The sequence below is a fragment of the Rhinoderma darwinii genome, chromosome 5 (assembly GCF_050947455.1).
Source record: "Rhinoderma darwinii isolate aRhiDar2 chromosome 5, aRhiDar2.hap1, whole genome shotgun sequence".
Classification (NCBI taxonomy): Eukaryota; Metazoa; Chordata; class Amphibia; order Anura; family Rhinodermatidae; genus Rhinoderma; species Rhinoderma darwinii.
This window is the reverse complement of record NC_134691.1, coordinates 135,333,468-135,347,456: the sequence shown is the minus strand read 5'-3', so window position 1 is coordinate 135,347,456 and position 13,989 is coordinate 135,333,468.

Below are 13,989 nucleotides of genomic sequence, written 5' to 3'. Positions count from 1 at the left end.
GTGTTATCGGAGATATTCTCACCATAAATTGTTATGCAGGTTCTCCCGAATACGGCAATACTCCACATGTGCCTGGGCACATGACAGGGCTCAGAAGGGAAGTAGCACCAGTTAGCTTTTGGAGCTTCGATTTTGCTAGAATGGTTTTTAGTATAAGAATTTGTATCAAATTTATACTGAAAAGTTTATATAACTTTGTATAAATTTGCATAAAATTTGGATAAAGTTGGAAATCTGCATAGTTTGGATAAAGTTTGGATGAAAGTCACTGATCACCCACAGGAATACAGGACTAAAATATGTGCAGCTGTGTTCAGCTGGTCTTTCCGGGTATGGCCTAGGCACACACCAGGGCTAAGAAGATATTTTCTTAGAAAGTTTGGATAAAATTTTGGATAAAAAGTCCTGGATTAAAAGTTAGTCATGGCAACGTCTGCAGGACTGATATATGTGCCGCTATGTTCAGCAAGTCTTGACGGGTACGGCTTGAGCGCACGGCAGTGCTAAGAAGGGAAAGAGTGGCATGCGGCATAATATTACTGTTGCTGTGCGAAATACATCAGGGTAAATATAAAAGGCGGTTCAACAACAAGATCAGAATTTTAGAGACATATGGTATATTTTAAAACACTCCTTCATGCACAGTCCTGGCTTCTCGGGGCACGTGTCGCACTGATAGATGGTATCTTTTCTTATGCCGTTTTTAAGGCATACACTACCGTTCAAAAGTTTAGGGTCACTTAGAAATTTCCTTATTTTTGCAAGAAAAGCACAGTTTTTTTCAATGAAGATAACATTAAATTAATCAGAAATACACTCTATACATTGTTAATGTGCTAAATGACTATTCTAGCTGCAAACGTCTGGTTTTTAATGCAATATTTACATAGGTGTATAGAGGCCCATTTCCAGCAACAATCACTCCAGTGTTCTAATGGTACATTGTGTTTGCTAACTGTGTTAGAAGGCTAATGGATGATTAGAAAACACTTGAAAACCCTTGTTCAATTATGTTAGCACCGCTGTAAACAGTTTTGCTGTTTAGAGGAGCTATAAAACTGACCTTCCTTTGAGCTACTTGAGAATCTGGAGCATTACATTTGTGGGTTCGATTAAACTCTCAAAAAGGCTAGAAAAAGAGAGCTTTCATTTGAAACTCGACAGTCTATTCTTGTTCTTAGAAATGAAGGCTAATCCATGCGAGAAATTGCCAAGAAACTGAAGATTTCCTACAACGGTGTGTACTACTCCTTTCAGAGGACAGCACAAACAGGCTCTAACCAGAGTAGAAAGAGAAGTGGGAGGCCCCGCTGCACAACTGAGCAACAAGACAAGTAGATTAGAGTCTCTAGTTTGAGAAATAGACGCCTCACAGGTCCTCAACTGGCAGCTTCATTAAATAGTACCCGCAAAACGCCAGTGTCAACGTCTACAGTGAAGAGGTGACTCCGGGATGCTGGCCTTCAGGGCAGAGTGGCAAAGAAAAAGCCATATCTGAGACTGGCTAATAAAAGGAAAAGATTAATATGGGCAAAAGCACACGGACATTGGACAGAGGAAGATTGGAAAAAAGTGTTATGGACAGACGAATCGAAGTTTGAGGTGTTTGGATCACACAGAAGAACATTTTTGAGACGCAGAACAACTGAAAAGATGCTGGAAGAGTGCCTGACGCCATCTGTCAAGCATGGTGGAGGTAATGTGATGGTCTGGGGTTGCTTTTGTGCTGGTAAAGTGGGAGATTTGTACAAGGTAAAAGGGATTTTGAATAAGTAAGGCTATCACTCCATTTTGCAACGCCATGCCATACCCTGTGGACAGCGCTTGATTGGAGCCAATTTCATCCTACAACAGGACAATAACCCAAAGCACACCTCCAAATTATGCAAGAACTATTTAGGGAAGAAACAGGCAGCTGGTATTCTATCTGTAATGGAGTGGCCAGCGCAGTTACCAGATCTCAACCCCATAGAGCTGTTGTGGGAGCAGCTTGACCGTATGGTACGCAAGAAGTGCCCATCAAGCCAATCCAACTTGTGGGAGGGGCTTCTGAAAGCATGGGGTGACATTTCTCCCGATTACCTCAGCAAATTAACAGCTAGAATGCCAAAGGTCTGCAATGCTGTAATTGCTGCAAATGGAGCATTCTTTGACGAAAGCAAAGTTTGAAGGAGAAAATTATTATTTCAAATAAAAATCATTATTTCTAACCTTGTCAATGTCTTGACTATATTTTCTAGTCATTTTGCAACTCATTTGATAAATATAAGTGTGAGTTTTCATGGAAACCACAAAATTGTCTGGGTGACCCCAAACTTTTGAACGGTAGTGTACCTTGTACCGTTTTTGGCTCTTTCCCTTCTTTCCAGTTTGGGGAACTTCACTGGGAAATTTTGTCCTGGCACAATGCATGTGGCCCCACTTCCAGAAGTACTGGGTCCCTCCCCTTCCTGATCTCCAAATATAAGGGACTTTATTACCACCTGTCACGGCACTTGGCCATACCGCGTAGTGGGATAGCAGCTGGCCAACTAGGTACAATACAATGTCTATAGTCCAGAAAGGGTACCTGAGGCAATGTAGACAGTAGCAGTGACACAGACCTTTAAGGCTGTGCGCCCGGGCCCTGTGGCAAACAGTCTCAGAACAGGAAGTGAGTGTTAGTGTCTCCCTGGAGGGAGATGCCGCCGAGAACACAGACGTCCATGGCCGCGGCCGTCAGAGGATAAGTCTGAATGACGGTCCGTGGCTATAGACGTTACACCACCTCTTGAAATGCCAGGAAAGTTCCCCGCTGGCCTGAAGATCTGAACAGCACGTAAGCATTATACAATGCGGTTTGCATGATGTGGACGGCCAGCTTCTTGTGCCACACCCTTGATTTCCGCATGGCATTGTATGGCTGCAGCATTTGATCTGAGAGATCAACCCCTCCCATGTATTTATTGTAGTCAAGAATGCAATTGGGTTTGAGGGTCTCTGTACTGGTACCTCGTACAGGGATGGGGGTGCTGCCATGGCCATGTATTGTTGTCAATATATGGACATCCCTCTTGTCCTTATACTTGACACACAATAGATTGTCGCTGCGTTGTGCCCTACTCTCATCTCTTCTGAGTATTTGCCCGAGCAGCGACTTAGGGAGGCTTCTCTGCTTCTTGCGAACTGTGCCACATGCCACTGTACTTCTGGAAGCGAGGCTCCTGAAAAGTAGTACGCTGGTATAGCAATTATTCAGGTAGAGGTGGTAACCCTTGTCCAGCAGTGGATGCACCAGATTCCACACTAACTCCCATGAAGGGGGGGCTTTCTGGGGGATAAATAGTGGTGTCCTCCCCTTCATAAATGTTAAATTTGTAGGTTTACCCTGATGTACTTTCGCACAGCTTGTACATCTTCATGCCATACCTTGCCCTCTTATTCGGCAGGTACTGGCGGAATCGAAGCCTCCCTTTTAAATGAACTAGGGACTCGTCAACAGCAATGCACTTATTGGGGGTGTATACCTGGCCAAATTTGGCACTGAAATGGTCTAATTAGGGTCTAATTTTAAATAGGCGGTCAAAGCTGGGGTCACCTTGGATTGGGCTTTGTGCATTATCGTAGTAATGCAAAAATCTGAGAATCATCTCAAAACGAGTTCTGGCCAACGCCATGTGGTACACGGGGGTGTATTACAGTATATCTATGCTCCAGTATGTTCTTATGGATGGCTTTTTCAGAAGCCCCACACTGAGCCCTATACCCCAGAACTTCATAATTTCCATGGTGTCTACAGGGGTCCACCTGTTGGGCTTGGCGTAATTAGATTAGGCATTCTGGGCGATAAAATGTTGGCAATATAGGTTTGTTTGGCTCCCCATTAAGTCAATACATTTGTCAGTGAAATAAACTTTAAAAAAGTATATTTCCTGTAACCCTGCCGTTTCTAATTGAATCCCTGGGGTGCCAGTAAACCCAGGGACCTGGGGCTCGTAGTTCTCCGGGATTGGGGTCCACATGGGGTCACTACTCTCAGGGGCTGGTGTAGTAGACAACCGGGAGTGACTTCTTGGCGGTTCCTCATCCTCACTTGATGAGGAAGAGGAGAGATAGAAGAGGGTTTCTGGGTCACTCCCGGACTGGCTGTCCGAAGCAATAATGGAATATGCCTCCTCAGCCGTAAATACTCTACGGGCCATTATGCTCTTTATCAGATAGGTATGCTGTGCAAAAACCTACCTAACTAAACTCCTATATATATATTTTTTTGTTTTATATATTTTTTTAAATGTAGACTTTTTTTGAGGTTTTTTTTCATAGTGACTCCATTTGGCAAACTACACCCAATGAGGAATTCATCTAGGGGGGCAGTGAGCATTTTGACCCCACAGGTGTCTCATAGATTTTATTAGAATTGGGCAGTGAAAATGAAAAATTACATTATTTTCCAATAAGATGTAGCATTAGTTCAAAATTTTTAATTTTCTCAACAAATAAAGGAGAAAAAGCACCATAACATTTGTAAAGCAACTTCTTCAGAGTAGGGAAATACCCCACATGTGGTCATAAACGGCTATTTGGACACACAGCAAGGCTCTAAAGGGAAGGAGCGCCATTTTGTATTTAGAGTCGAGATTTTACAAGATTCGTTTTTTGACACCATGTTGCATTGACCTATAGTACCAGTACAGTGGTACCCCCGAAAAATTGCCTCATTTTGGAAACTATATCCCTCAAAGAATTGATCTAGGGGTGTAGTGAGCATTTTGACCGCACAAGTGTTTTGCAAAAATGAGTAAACAATAGATGTTGCAGATTGAAAATTGCAGTTTTCCACAGATATGCCATTTCAGTGCCCAATGTGTTGTGCCCAGCTTGTACCACCGTAGATACACACCCCATAAATTGTTAAGCGGGTTCTCCAGAATACAGTAATACCCCATATGTGGTCATAAATTGCCGTTTGGGCACACTGCCAGGCTCAGTTGGACCACCATTTGGCTTTTGAAGCGAAGATTTTGCTTGGTGTTTTAGTGGTATTTTATAATGTGGGGGCATATGTAAGCTGGGCGGAGTATATCAGGGTATATGTAAACTGTGCGAGGTACATCAGTGTATATGCACGGGCCGGGTATTTTGGGTATTATACAAAATATCTGCGCTCCAGTATTGCCTAATCTTTGACTTCTTCACTAGCCCTATAAGCAGCACAAGGCCCTAAAGTTTCCTCATCTCCGCTGCATCTACGGGGTCCACCTGTGGGGTCCAGCAAATGACGATGTGGGGTATTTAGTGAAATTCTACTGGACCTAAAAAATTTGTCTGGGCCGTCATTTAGCATCATTTTACATCATTGCGTTTTGAGAGTTATAACGTGTTATATTTCCGTTGACGGAGCTGTGTGAGGGCTTGTTTTTTGTGGAACGAGCTGTAATTTTTATTGGTTCCATTTTGGGGTACATGCGATTTTTTTTTATCACTATTTATTACATTTTTTGTGAGATGAGGAAATCCTAGCACGGTTTTGTTTTTTTATTTTTTACAGTGTTCACCGTGCAGTATAAACAACATGTTAACTTCATTCTGTGGGTCGATACGATTACAGCGACACCAAATTTATATTGTTTTTTTACGTTTCACTACGTTCCCACAATAAAAATACTATTTTCTAAAAAAAAATCATGTTTTAGTGTCGCCATTTTCTGACAGCCATAACTTTTTTATTTTTTCGTTGATATTGCTGCGGGAGGGCTTGTTTTATGCGTGACTAACTGTAGTTTCTATTGGTACCATTCTTCGTTACTTGCAACTTTTTGATCACTTTTTCTTAAAAAAATTTTGAGAGAAGATGACCAAAAAATAAAATGCTGTCATTGTTTCTTCTTAAAAATTTTTTACGGTGTTCACGTGCGGTAAAAATAATGTGATATTTTTATAGATCAGGCCGTTCCGAACGCGGCGATACCTATTATGTATAGTTTTTTTTCATGTTTTAATTTTGTTTCTAATAATAAAGGAGTTGATCAGGGAAACAGGGCGATTGTTGTTTTTATTAGTTAAAACTTTTATTTATTTATTTTTCTCTCACATTTATTGTTACTTTTTTCACTTTTTTTATTACACTGACCTGAGGACTTGAAGATCTGATCTTCTGATCCCCGGTACGATACACTGCACTACTTGTGTAGTGCAGTGTATTGTAACTGTCATTCTTCATTTGACAGTTAGCCTATTATGTCATGCCTCGGGCAACGGCTTCCTGGTTGCCATAGCAACCATCGCCATCCGCGATCCATCGCGGGGGTGACCGGGGGTACAGAGGGAGCTCCCTCTCTCTGTCAACCACTTCAATGCCGCATTGAAAGGGTTAAATGGCTGCGATCGGCGGTAACTACCATCGCAGCCATTGTAGCGGTATGTCAGCTGTGTATGACTCGCTACACAGCGAGTACAGCAGTGCAAAGGCGGAGAATTCTGTCAGACAGAAGCTATGCTTTAGATCGTTATCTTACTGTAGTGTGAAACCACAACCAATAAGATGGGTGCCGGAAGGGATGGCATGGCGCACCAGGATATTGTGCTAGCACTTTGAGTCCATAACTCCTTTGGTTTTTAGTTTGTCACCAACTGCACCACCTCCAAAACATCCCCAAACCATGATGTAAACTCCTTCATGCTTGGGCTGAGGGCTGAATGCAAACAGGAGGCATGAGCTCACCTGTCTTAGGACGAACAAACTTTTGCCTCTTAGACCCAAACACCTCAAACTTCGATTTGTCTGTGAAAAGAACCTTCTTCCACTGACTAATGCTTTTTAACCCGCAATAACCATTTATTTTTATTAATGGGCCTAAGCAACTGTTTTCGGGCTGCAACACGTTCCTTCAAGCCACTGGCTACAATGCAGCATTTGACAGTCGTGTTAGAGTAATCCAAAGGTTAGGTGATAGACAAGTGCTATCAAATCAGTTCACACTGTGTTCCTAATTGTAATGGACGACATCTGTCGAAGAAAAAGACAGACACAGACAAACAGTGGTTGGTCTGATGTGGAGTCTATAAGGACATTCCCACAGGCGCATTCTTTTATTGTACAACAAAATGAGAGTACATTTTAGAGCATCATTTGACACCTACCTCTCGACAACAGTCAGGAGACGATAACCAATTGTAGTATGAAATAACTTGACAGATAAGAAAGGATGCATACATTACTAGTAGGGTACATCCAAATGTGTCTTTAAAAAGGAATAAATAGATACTCTTATACCAACTCCTTTATGAACCAGCCAAAACTAGATTTTACTACTTAGTTTTCTGTCTAGGCTAACAAAGCTGAACTTTTAATGACCCTTTTAGCACATTAAGTACAATAGAAACACATCATTACTATAACATAACCCCTTTTTTGTTTATACTTACTTGTACTAGCGCCCTTTTCTGTATGACATTCCGTGTACTTCACCCTCCAGGTTGGGTCTCTTTGTATAAAACTTCAGACCGTCTTCAGACCATTCTACAGGATGACATACATAAAAGAAAAAACTCCTATTGGAGGCCACTAGTATATGAGGGGAGTATTGATGTAATCTCAAATTGATAATATAAGGAGGCCATTTTCAGAACGCATCTGTAAACAAACTTAACACAAACATATATAAATATTATATATAATAAAAATTGTAAGGTAGTATGTAAGAAACCAGCAATCCAACTTCCAAGACCCTTTAAGGACGCAGCCTGTTTTGGCCTTCAGAACAGACAATTTTTTTTAAATCTGACATGTTTCACTTTATGTGGTAATAACTTCAGAATGCTTTTACCTATTGTGAAAGGAAATGTATTTTTCCAAAGTGTTTTATACCTACTGTATACCTTATATACTCATATCCTTATATGCTTGTACAAGTTAGTTATATTAGAAGGTAGATGCTCTTGGACTTTAAGGCAGTAGTGCCGTGTGCAATACACTACGCAGCAATAATAGGTAACATGGAGAATCCTAGTGCTGTGTGCAATACACTATGCAGCAATAATAGGTAACATGGAGAATCATAGTGCCGTGTGCAATACACTACGCAGCAATAATAGGTAACGAGGGAACGGCCCCTCTAAGAACCAATTAAAGAGGCTCTGTCACCAGATTTTGCAACCCCTATCTGCTATTGCAGCAGATAGGCGCTGCAATGTAGATTACAGTAACGTTTTTATTTTTAAAAAACGAGCATTTTTGGCCAAGTTATGACCATTTTTGTATTTATGCAAATGAGGCTTGCAAAAGTACAACTGGGCGTGTTTACAGTAAAAGTACAACTGGGCGTGTATTATGTGTGTACATCGGGGCGTTTTTACTTCTTTTACTAGCTGGGCGTTAGGAATGGGAGTGTATGATGCTGACGAATCAGCATCATCCACTTCTGTTCGTTAACACCCAGCTTCTGGCAGTGCAGACACACAGCGTGTTCTCGAGAGATCACGCTGTGACGTCACTCACTTCCTGCCCCAGGTCCTGCATCGTGTCGGCCACATCGGCACCAGAGGCTACAGTTGATTCTGCAGCAGCATCAGCGTTTGCAGGTAAGTAGCTACATCGACTTACCTGCAAACGCCGATGCTGCTGCAGAATCAACTGTAGCCTCTGGTGCCGATGTGTCCTCGCTCGTCCGACACGATGCAGGACCTGGGGCAGGAAGTGAGTGATGACACAGCGTGATCTCTCGAGAACACGCTGTGTCTGCACTGCCAGAAGCTGGGCGTTCTGAAGAGAAGTGGATGATACTTCTCGTCAGAACGCCCTGCTAGTAAAAGAAGTAAACACGCCCAGATGTAACACACATAATACACGCCCAGTTGGACTTTTACTTTAAACACGCCCAGTTGAACTTTAGCAAGCCTCATTTGCATAAATACAAAAATGGTCATAACTTGGCCAAAAAATGCTCGTTTTTTAAAAATAAAAACGTTACTCTTATCTACATTGCAGCGCCGATCTGCTGCAATAGGAGATAGGGGTTGCAAAATCTGTTGGGGCTCCTGTTGAGGAATTCATTTTAGGCTATTTATGCTACACATGGGTTGGTATAGTTTCTGGGACCTTATTTTTTGATTCATGGTGACTTCCTGGTTTCTATGTAGCTTCATATACATTGGATTTGATGTTCGCTGCCATCCCTTTTTATACATTGGTGGGTCTATCTCATGCTGTTTTGTGATTACATGGGTATTTGAACCTTATGTGAGGTTTGCAGACTTCTGTTATACCCATACAGCTTGTTTGACCTAGTGACCCGCTTTGATGCTATATATACAGCATTTTGGTGTACATGTTATCTTCTGAATAGCCTTTCTGTTTTCCATCACAGTGTATTTTTAATTGTTTGTTTCATTTTAGGTCCTGATGGCCAATATGTTTTTATGATTTATTGTAATAAAGGATTCATACATTTTTGCAGATACAATTTGTATTTGGTGTTATTCTTCCCTCAGTGGAGGTGTGATATGTCCTCACATTCAGTTATGGGTATTCTATAACTTTTATATTACGTAGATGATATCACCAGATTAGCATTTATTTTAACAATTGACAAGGGTTGGGGGTCCCCAGCAAGTGCCAGTAAACATGAACTAAAAGACTTTAACATGATGAAATCCATAACTGAGGTGCGACAGGCACAGCCTGAGTCAATACAACGCGTTTGTCATGAACTGACGGCAGTGTCACAATTCTAAGCAGCCGCCCAGACAAGTAACTTACCGGAGGAAGAGGACAGATACGGAGGGTTTGTGGTAGTCATAATAAAACTCCACTAATCCGTCTACGTGGGATCTCACCCCAGGCTCACAGCATGATGTGCTATGTACAGCCCGGTGACGTATACTAAAAGAGACAGTGTCTGATAGATGAGAAGGACCAAACCAAGTCCTGATCACATCAGCAAAGATCAAAGTAAAGACCAAAGACCTGAGTGAACCCGTTAGCAGCATCTAAGTGTTTTAATAAGTAAGTGACCAGGAGGCGGTAATCATAAATCCCCCATTGGATACCACTGTGCAATCTGACTCCACAATTGTGTGGGTTACCCTGAGTGCGACAGTCAGTGAAGAGCAGAAGATAGAAGAGGATGATGATGATGTACAGGACTTGTCAATACACTGGTGGGACTCTATACCCAAACCGGACATTGGTGATGGCATCATATTAGTTGTGGCCCTATTGATATATTGTTTGAGTTTTATAATCATAATATATCATTTCTGTAATTTAATTTTATGCAGCAGCCATCTTGTCTGGAGTTCCCATCTTGTTTCTTTTGTAGTGAATAAGAAAGTCATTGTTCCTTTAACACAAGTAATGTTGATTTCGTATGTTTTATCTTTGACCTTGGCTCCCATACGAAGCTTGCAGTGAAGGCACAGGGAGTGAGAAGGGAGGGTGGCAAATATGCTTGTGGGAATGCCTCCCCCATCTTATAGGAACATTCTTGTATATAGAGATAAAACCACAGAGTGTATGTATGGTTACTGATGACCCCAACCCACTAAAACCTTTTTATTACAGGTACCCTTTTCCGGATGTATATTTAATGTTAGTCATATAGAATGGAAGAACAGACTATTGTATTTCTCCCGGATTTGGATGAGATTGTAAGCACAGTATTGGTACCGGATCCATTTTAAAAAACCTAATATTAGTCTCCCCTTAGATGAGTTGAATAAAGTTCTAAAAGACGCAGAAGCGGTAAAAGAGATGGTTAGGAGACATAATGTTACATTACAAACAGTCAAAATGAATTCTGTTATAAGTGGGAAAACGCTGCAACATTTAGGATCCCAGATTAAGGATGACACGGCTCATCACTGGTATGATATATTTACAGGTTTTTCACCGACTGCCAGTTCAGTATTAAGCTACTTATTCCAACCACTAATATGTATTATGATTGTCTTTGTCATTATGACTTGTTTTAATTGTTATGTGTTTTATAAGATACGGAGAGCTTTCACAGCGAGGCCTCTGGAAAGAATTGACAGGTTGTTGTGATATTAGAGGCAGGTAATGATTACCAGACCTATAAAATCACAAAAGGTGGGAAATGTGAAAGGAAATGTATTTTTCCAGTGTTTTATACCTACTGTATACCTTATATACTCATATCCTTATATGCTTGTACAAGTTAGTTATATTAGAAGGTAGATGCTCTGGGACTTTAAGGCAGTAGTGCCGTGTGCAATACACTACGCAGCAATAACATGGAGAATCCTAGTGCTGTGTGCAATACACTATGCAGCAATAATAGGTAACATGGAGAATCATAGTGCCGTGTGCAATACACTACACAGCAATAATAGGTAACGATCCGCTGCTGATAAGAATAAAGTAGAAGAATTTCCATACAGTAACGTGTCTGTGTGTATTTGCTCCTCCGAGCTGCTCGTATTCATAAATTGATTTTTAAAAGCTAATTTGGAGCTGGATGGAACTCAAGGCGTAGTGGGTTGCTAAATTGCACTCACACTATCCAATCGATTCTGAGACACATTGAACTTTATGTTACTGCTAAAATTTGTTCGATACATTAAGTATTTAATTGTGAAAAACACCAAAATTTTGCGAAAAATTGCAAAAATTAGCATTTTTCTAAATTTAAATGTATCTGCTTGTAAGACAGATAGTAATACCACACAAAATTGTTGCTAATTAACATCACCCATATGTCTACTTTAGATTAGCATTATTTTTTGAACATCCTTTTTATTTTTCTAGGACGTTACACGGCTTAGAACTTTAGCAGCAATTTGTCACATTTTCAAGAAAATTTCAAAAAGCTATTTTTACAGGGACCAGTTCACTTGTGAAGCGGATTTTAGGGCCTTATATATTAGAAACCCCCGATAAGTCACCCCATTTTAAAAACTTTACCCCTCAAAGTATTTAAAACAGCATTTAGAAAGTTTCTTAACCCTTTAGACGTTTCACAGGAATTAAGGCAAAGTAGATGTGAAATGTTCAAATTTCTTTTTTTTTGCAGAAATTCATTTTTCATCTATTTTTTTGTAACACAGAAAGTTTTACCAGAGAAACGCAACTCAACATCTATTCCCCAGATTCTGCAGTTTTTAGAAATACCCGACATGTGGCCCTAGTGCACTTATTGACTGAAGCACAGGCCTTAGAAGCAAAGAAGCACCTAGAGGATTTTGGGGCCTCCTTTTTATTAGAAAATATTTTAGGCACCATGTCAGGTTTGAAAGGCTCTTGTGGTGCCAAAACAGTGGAAATCCCCCAAAAGTGACCCCATTTTGGAAACTATACCCCTTGAGGAAATTATCTAGGGGTATAGTGAGCATTTTGACCCCACAGGTTTTTTGCAGAAATTATTGGAAATAGGCCGTGAAAATGAAAATCTACATTCTTTCAAAGAAAATGTAGGATTAGCTAAATTTTTTCTAATTTCCACAAGGACTAAAAGGAGAAAATGCACCACTACTTTTGTAAAGCAATTTCTCCAGAGTAAAACAATACCCCGCATGTGGTCATAAATGGCTGTTTGGACACACGGCAGGGCTTAGAAGGGAAAGAGCGCCATTTGGCTTTAGGAGCTCAAATTTAGCAGGAATGGTTTGCGGAGACCACGTCATATTTGCAAAGCCCCTGTGGGACCAAAACAGTGAAAACTCCAAGAAAGTTACTCCATTTAGGAAACTACACCCCTTGAAAAATCCATCTAGGGGAGTAGTGAGCATTTTGACCCCACAGGGGTTTCATAAATGTTATTAGAATTGGGCAGTGAAGATAAAAAAAAATCCTTTTTTTCCAATAAGATGTAGCTTTAGTTCAAAATTTTTCATTTTCTCAACAAATAAATGAATAAAAGAACCCCAACATTTGTAAAGCAACTTCTCTGGAGTACGGCAATACCCCATTTGTGGTCATAAACTGCTGTTTGGGCACACGACAAGGATCAGAAGGGAAGGAGCGCCATTTGGCTTTTGGAGCACAGATTTTGCTGGATTGGTTTCTTGACACCATGTCACATTTGCAAAGCTCCTAAGGTACCAGTACAGTGGAAACTCCACAAAAGTGACTCGATTCACGAAACTACACCCCTTGCGGAATTAATCTAGGGGTGTAGTGAGCATTTTTAACCCACAGGTGTTTCATAGATTTTATTAGAATTGGGCAGTGAAAATAAAAAAAAATATTTTTCTTCAATAAGTTGTAGTTTTAGCTGAAAATTTTTCATTTTCTCAACAAATAAATGAAAAAAAGCACACCAACACTTATAAAGCAACTTCTCCTGTGTACGGCAATACCCCATATGTGGTCATAAACTGCTGTTTTGGCACAGAGTAGGGCTCAGAAGGGAAGGAGCGCCATTTGGCTTTTGGAGTACAGATTTTGCTGGATTGGCTTCTGGGCACAAGCTGGGCACGACATATTTGCCACTGAAATAGCATATCTAGGGAAAAATTGAAATTTTTACTTTTCACCTTCCGCAGCGCAATCATTCATGGAAAAGGCCTGTGAGATGAAAATGCTCACTACACCCCTTAATAAATGCCTTGAGGGGTACAGTTTCCAAAATGGGGTCACTTCTCAGCAGTTTCTTTTATTATTTCACATCAGAGCCTCTGCAATTGTGATCCAATACTTTGTAAATTGCCAAATTAGGCCTTAATTTTACATGGTACTCTTTCACTCCTGAGCCTGGTCGAATGTCCAGGCAAAAGATTAGGGCCACACGTAGGGTGTTTCTAAAACCGGGAAACACAGCATAATAATAAGAGAGCGGTCTTGTTATTGTGGCACAAGCTGGGCACCACATATTGGCATATCTATGGAAAAAAATAAAATCTTCACTCTGCAACATCGCGTGCACACTAATTTCTGCCAATCACCTGTGGGGTTAATATGCTCACTACACCCCTAGGTGAATACCTTGAGGGGTGTAATTTCCAAAATGGGGTCACTTCTGCATTCTTAACTGCTAAACCTACAAGTCTTAA